Source organism: Lathyrus oleraceus, chromosome 6 (assembly GCF_024323335.1).
Source record: "Lathyrus oleraceus cultivar Zhongwan6 chromosome 6, CAAS_Psat_ZW6_1.0, whole genome shotgun sequence".
NCBI lineage: Eukaryota > Viridiplantae > Streptophyta > Magnoliopsida > Fabales > Fabaceae > Lathyrus > Lathyrus oleraceus.
Genome location: NC_066584.1, coordinates 88,399,695 through 88,406,724, shown reverse-complemented (window position 1 = coordinate 88,406,724; position 7,030 = coordinate 88,399,695). Strand labels below are relative to the sequence as shown.

Genomic DNA, 7,030 nt, shown 5'->3' with positions numbered 1-7,030 from the left:
AGAACTCTTTCCAGGTTTTCAAGGCATTCTTCGAAACTTTGTCCGTATACAGAAAAGTCATCCATAAATACTTCCATGATGTTTTCGAGAAAGTCGGCGAATAATGCCATCATGCATCTTTGAAAAGTTGCAGGGGCATTACACAGACCAAACGGCATTCGTCTATACGCGAAGGTACCAAAAGGGCATGTGAATGTTGTCTTTTCTTGGTCATCAGGGTGAATTGGTATTTGAAAGAAGCCTGAATAACCGTCTAAATAACAGAAATGTGAATGTTTAGCTAATCGTTCTAACATTTGGTCAATGAATGGTAAAGGGAAATGATCTTTTCGGGTTGCTTTGTTTAGTTTCCTATAATCAATGCACATTCTCCATCCCGATTCGATTCGTTTAGTTATAGTTTCTCCTTTTTCGTTTTCAATAACGGTTATGCCTCCTTTCTTGGGTACAACGTGTACAGGACTAACCCATTTGCTGTCAGATATAGGATATATAATACCTGCTTCTAATAACTTGGTTATTTCTTTCTTTACTACCTCACTTAGGATCGGATTTAGTCTTCTCTGGTGTTCCCTAGAGGTTTTACAGTCTTCTTCTAACATGATGCGGTGCATACAAATAGAAGGGCTTATTCCTTTAAGATCGGTGATGTGGTATCCTAGTGCAGTTGGATATTTTCTTAAGATATGTAGGAGTTTTTCTGTTTCGAGTCTTCCTAGATCTGCATTAACTATCACAGGTCGTTCAAGTTCTAAGTCTAGGAATTCATATCTCAGATTTTTGGGAAGTGTTTTCAAATCAGGGGTTGGTTTGTTAAGACACTGCGTAGGATCTGGTGTTATTGCTAGGCATTGTTTAGATTTGTCCTCTAAAAGATAGTCTGATGGTTTGACTTCTCCTGACTCTGCTTCTTTTATGCATTCATCGATGATATCCATGAAGTAACATGTATCTTCTATTGCAGGTGCTTTCAAGAATTGGGAAAGAATGAATTCAATTTTTTCTTCACCTACTTCGAAGGTGAGTCGTCCTCGTTTTACGTCTATGATTGCACCGGCAGTTGCTAAGAATGGTCTTCCTAGTATAATAGGTGTCGTATCATCTTCTCTAATGTCCATAATTGTGAAGTCAGTGGGAATGTAAAACTGACCTATGCGTACGGGAACGTTTTCAAGGATTCCTACAGGATATTTGATGGAACGATCTGCTAATTGCACAGACATTTTGGTCGGTCTTAATTCTCCCATCTCCAGTTTCTTACATATGGATAAGGGCATAACGCTAATTCCGGCTCCTAAATCGCATAAGGCTTTGTCGATGACAAATTTTCCTATGTGACAGGGTATAGAGAAGCTACCCGGATCCTTGAGTTTAGGGGGCATGTTTTGGATTATAGCGCTACATTCGGCAGGGAGTGTAACGGTTTCGCTATCCTCAAGTTTCCTCTTATTAGAAAGAATTTCTTTTAAGAATTTAGCATATGAGGGCATCTGCGTAATAGCTTCGGTAAACGGAATTGTAACGTTTAATTGTTTAAGGAGATCAACAAATTTTCTAAATTGGCCTACATCTTTGGTTTTAACAAGCCTTTGAGGGTAAGGTATAGGTGGTTTGTAAGGTGGTGGAGGTACATAAGGTTCCTTCTTTTCTAGGGTTTCCTTATTACTCTCTTCCTTTTCCTTAGGTTCACTTTCCTCAATGGATTTCTCAGGGTTTTGGTTTTCTATCCTTGGGTCAGACGGTCCTTCCACTTCCGTTCCACTTCTCAATATAATTGCATGAGCTTGGCTTCTCGGATTGGGTTGGGGCTGTCCAGGGAATGTACCAGTTGGTGCAGCAGTAGGTGCTTGTTGTTGAGCTACTTGAGATATTTGCGTTTCCAGCATTTTGTTATGGGTAGCCAGGGCATCTACTTTGCTTGCTAGTTGTTTAAGTTGTTCGCCAGTGTGTATGTTCTGGTTTAAGAAATCTTTATTGGTTTGTTGTTGGGAAGCTATAAAGTTTTCCATCATGATTTCCAAGTTGGATTTTCTAGGGGTATTATTGTTAGGATTCGGTTTCTGATATCCTGGAGGTATAGATGGGGCTTGATTTGGAGACTGTCCAGGTGCGTATAAAGCATTATTACTCTTATATGAGAAGTTTGGATGGTTCTTCCAATTTGGGTTATAGGTATTCGAATAGGGGCTTCCTTGAGCATAGTTTACTTGCTCTGTTTGGATTCCAGTCAAGAGTTGACATTCCGCAGGAGTGTGGCCTTGGATTCCACAGACCTCGCAATTCTGAGTTATAGCAACCACGGCTGCTGGAGGCGATACGTTTAAACTTTCAATCTTCTGGACCAAAGCATCCACTTTTGCATTGACGTGATCAAGGTTACTTATCTCGTACATGCCAGTTTTCGGTTGAGGTTTTTCCACTGTTGTTCGTTCGGTTCCCCACTGATAGTGGTTTTGGGCCATGCTCTCGATAAGCTGGTAAGCATCAGCATAAGGTTTGTTCATTAGTGCACCACCTGCAGCGGCGTCTATTGTTAACCTTGTATTGTATAAGAGACCATTATAAAATGTGTGAATTACTAACCAGTCTTCCAAACCATGGTGTGGGCAAAGTCTCATCATGTCTTTGTATCTTTCCCATGCTTCGAAAAGAGACTCGTTGTCTTTCTGTTTAAATCCGTTTATCTGGGCTCTTAACATAGCTGTTTTGCTTGGCGGAAAATATCGGGCAAGAAAAACTTTCTTCAACTCGTTCCATGTGGTGACTGAGTTGGAAGGAAGAGATTGAAGCCATCTTCTAGCGCTATCTCTTAATGAGAAAGGAAAAAGACGAAGTCGAATTGCCTCTGAAGTGACACCATTAGCTTTAACAGTATCAGTGTATTGGACAAATACGGATAAATGAAGGTTTGGATCTTCGGTAAGATTTCCAGAGAATTGGTTCTATTGCACAGCCTGCAACAACGAAGGTTTAAGTTCAAAGTTGTTTGCTTCGATTGCGGGCGGAGCAATACTTGAATGCGGTTCATCTTGCGATGGAGCGGCGTAATCTCTAAGAGCACGAGCTGGTTCTGCCATCTCGGTTAAAGAAGGAAAATCTTTGAGATCAGGAAGGTCTATAGGAGGGAGATTGTTTTCAGCACGATATTCCCGAATTCGTCGTAAGACTCGGAGATATAGTTCGATGTCGTTGATTCGTAAATAGAGCGGTTCGCCTTGAGAGCGAGTGCGTGGCATACAAATCAACGAAAGAAAGAAAATAGAAGAAAAAGAAACCTTAGTCTCTACAGCGTAACGGAAGAGTTACGATATCGATTGAATAAAAGTCCCCGGCAACGGCGCCAAAAACTTGATCGCTCGACTGGGTGAGTCGAGAATGGGATACAAACTGCAAGTGCACAGTTCTATCGCGTAGTTTTAAAAGATATCGATCCCACAGGGACTTATGAATCGATATACCGTTATCTAAAGTTACTACGTAAATCTAAGGTGAAGATGTTTGATTGTTTGGGGAAAAACTAAGAGCTAAACTAATGTCTAGATTAAATATTAATAAAACGGATATCGGTATGTAATTCGTCAAAACTAGGGAATCAAGTCTTTGTCGGTTTCTTGGTTTTAAAATGAATCGTTTCGGTTAACTTTATTGGTTAAAGGTTCTATCTCAAACTCTCGCTCTGTTGAATAAACCATGATTTTATATTAATGTTGCTGTCACTTATAATTAAGTCAAAAACCATATTTTGAAAACAATAAAGTTGCAGAAACTCTTTTTAAGAAAATACTGACCGTTTTAAACACCCTTATCTCAAACTCTCGCTCTGTTGACTTAGGTTATATAATTAAATCCAAATGCTTAACTCTCGTCCTCACATTCAATCTTTAAAAATACTTTTTGGAAAAGGTCAGAATTTAATTAACTCTAAAACTTGCTCTCGCCCTGATCTAGAATTAATGCCTAACTTACACTGTCCAGTTAAAATCTCAAACTCTCGCTCTATTGATTTTAACTTCTCTATGTCTTTTACTTTTGTAAAAAAATCCTGTTATTAAACCTGTAAGTTGAGACCATAAAAAGATTGATTTTGATTTTAAGTTTAGATAAACCGACTCAGTCTCGATCCCTTATTCTGCTTACTTTACATACCGATACCTAGGCAAATTAGCCAGACATGCTAAATAAACAAGAATTTATATCATGCATAAACAGACTCATTCCAGGCAGGCAATATGAATAAACAATAGAATAAAACATACAAAATTAAATAGCAATTAAAGAACCTGAATGCGTAATACAATGGTCTTGAACACTCCACCACAAGCCGGTAGGATTTGTTCTTGGATTCTTCAATTAAACCGTAAAATAAATCAAGGAAATAAAACTCGAATATAACGTAAGGTTAAATCCGGTATAAAGCTGCACAGTAGTTTCCGGTGTAGAAACTATTATGCGAAAAATATCTAAAAGCTAAAAACGGGAAAGATAAATTGCAAGGGAAAAGGGAAAGTAAAGCTTGCAAAAGAAATAAATAAAATAAACAATGCTGGAAAGGAAGAAAATTAAGCAAAGGCGTGAAAGGAAAATTTGGCAGAGCTTTCGCAAAACTGAGCGTGCAAAAACTTGTGTCCGGCAAAGAGAGGAGATGGCTATTTATAATAGCCTTGGTAACTGCCTTGCGTTTCCTACGAGTCTTCAGCATGGCTAAATACACGGCTTGAGAATAGGACACGAAATCCTCAACGTTACTTCCATTCTTCTGAGAGCGTAACTTGCGCCAAAAAGCTAGTGGACTGGTGTGACGCTCGTCACACCATGTGTGACGTCCGTCACAAGGCTACTTCGCGTGACGCTCGTCACAACCCTTGTGACGCCCGTCACAGGGGCAACTTGCGCTTCCTTTTGGGCTGGGCTTGGTCTTGGTTATTTGTTTTCTTTTTATTGCTTTTTACACCTCCTTTTCTTCCCTTTTTCACTTTTGCTTCAAAATGGGTACCTGATGTAAATAGAAAAGAAATACTGCATAATAACTGATAAAATGGGATAAATTAAAGTAAATGATAATATAATCTAATTAAATTAAGTCTTAAAATGTGATATAATTTCATGTTATCAACAACTACGAGAGAGACTTCTGGTCAAGCTAGGGGTTAAGGTATTAACTTAAAATATCTCAAACAATATTATGCGAGTATAACATTAACCAAAGAATCTACCGAGTATGAAAAAATAATTAAAGCTCGGTGTTATATTATGGTTCTATTCGGTAATTTGTTATTTTCTGAAAGTACTAGTAATACGGTAAATATTATGTATTTACCGTTGTTACGAAACATAAATATGGTAAGCACATATAGTTGGGGTTCAACTGTTTTGGCCCATCTATATAGTGTGTTGTGTAAAAATGCCAAAAAAAATACTTATACGTTTTATTCATGCGCATATTTGCTATAAGCATGGGGTTGCTCAAGAATGTCGTAACTCGCCCCGGTAAATGAGAAGTCATTCATATTCCCCTTTGCAACAAAGTAAGTTTAAAACTTTATCATCTAATTTATTAGACTTTATATTACAACTAACTGTAAATAATTTTTTTCAAATGTCTTTTATCTAGGTGGTCAGTTAAAGGGATGAACTACAACAGGTGTCTGAAACACGTTGTAGTAGTCTATCGCAATCTATTGGACCACATTGGACTAGACGATGTAATACTATTACACAAGTCTACTTTTGATTTAAAAATAATTATCAAATTACATATCATCTAATCATGTCATATTATTGTACAGTTTATCTAAAGGCCATATCTGGGTCTTGATCATTAGGTTAACCATGATGATGTTGCAGTTTGGACAGCAAAAACACCAATTATCCGGTTCACTATTATGGAGATGCACCAGAGTGACCGGGTAAAACTGCAGTTCGGTATGCAGCAACAAAATCCATAACCTCTGACGTGTTTAGGAGTTTGGCATCAACAAAGAGCCGATGCCCAATGAGATTATTCTGACTGGAGAGACTTCGCAAAAGAGATATGTCTTCATTGGAGGAATCGACGACACCACATCTTAAACGAACCAGTCATACAGGGTGCTAGACCAACTCAACAATATATGACATGGTTTAGATCGGTTACAACGCCACAATTTGTGTCTGAGCCAAGGTACTTGATTGATTCATGCCAACTAGATTCATCATCATACGCCCAACAACAAATCCTCATCCAAGAACAATGTCAACCCACCCAAACCCAACGACCAACCTCACACCATCACCCTACCATATACACCCAACAACCAAACATCCAACCTCACAACTCATTCATGCCACACATCCAACCTCAAAACCAAGAATTAAACCCTACGCACCAATAACCATACGCAGCCACCACAACAGTCTATAGCCTAGATGATTCATACGATTCATGCCATCATAACACCCCACGAATGACCACCCAAACATCCCATCGCCACAACACACAACCATTGTCAGACTATAGTACACCCCATGAACCATTGATCCATTTCCAAACCGATTCAATGTCCCAATTTGGGTAACCATATTGTCCACAATTCACCCAACCACAACGAACCAACTACGACAACATGTGTGTAACACCCCGAATTTAATTAATTAATTAATTTGAATTATTTAGTTTTTTATATGATTAATGGGTGCTTTAAATTAATTGTGTATTATTGTGAGGGTAGGTATCCTTGAAATAGAAGTATGGAGGGAGTAAGAGTTTGATATAGTTGTTGATAATTAATTAGAATTTTAATTAGTGATTGAAATAAATAGTGTTTTATTCAAATTAATTAAATAAATAAATAAAATAACTAGAATATGAGCATCTTAATTAAATAATAAAATTTAGTTATTTTACTTATTTAATGGGGATAATGGGAATTTTTAATAATTAGTCTATAACTATTTTATTTAATTGGTTGGAATAAAATAGAAGACTAGAAATAGTATGGAGAAAAAGAAGAATATTATTAGTATTATTTTATTAAAAGAAAATTAGAGCCAA

The 7,030-nt window shown here is 37.6% G+C and overlaps 1 pseudogene; it reads left to right on the top strand.

The window, feature by feature from the left end:
- The first annotated feature begins 2,592 nt into the window (after positions 1–2,592).
- Positions 2,593–2,692, top strand: LOC127099027 (uncharacterized; annotated as a pseudogene).
- Positions 2,693–7,030: the final 4,338 nt, after the last annotated feature.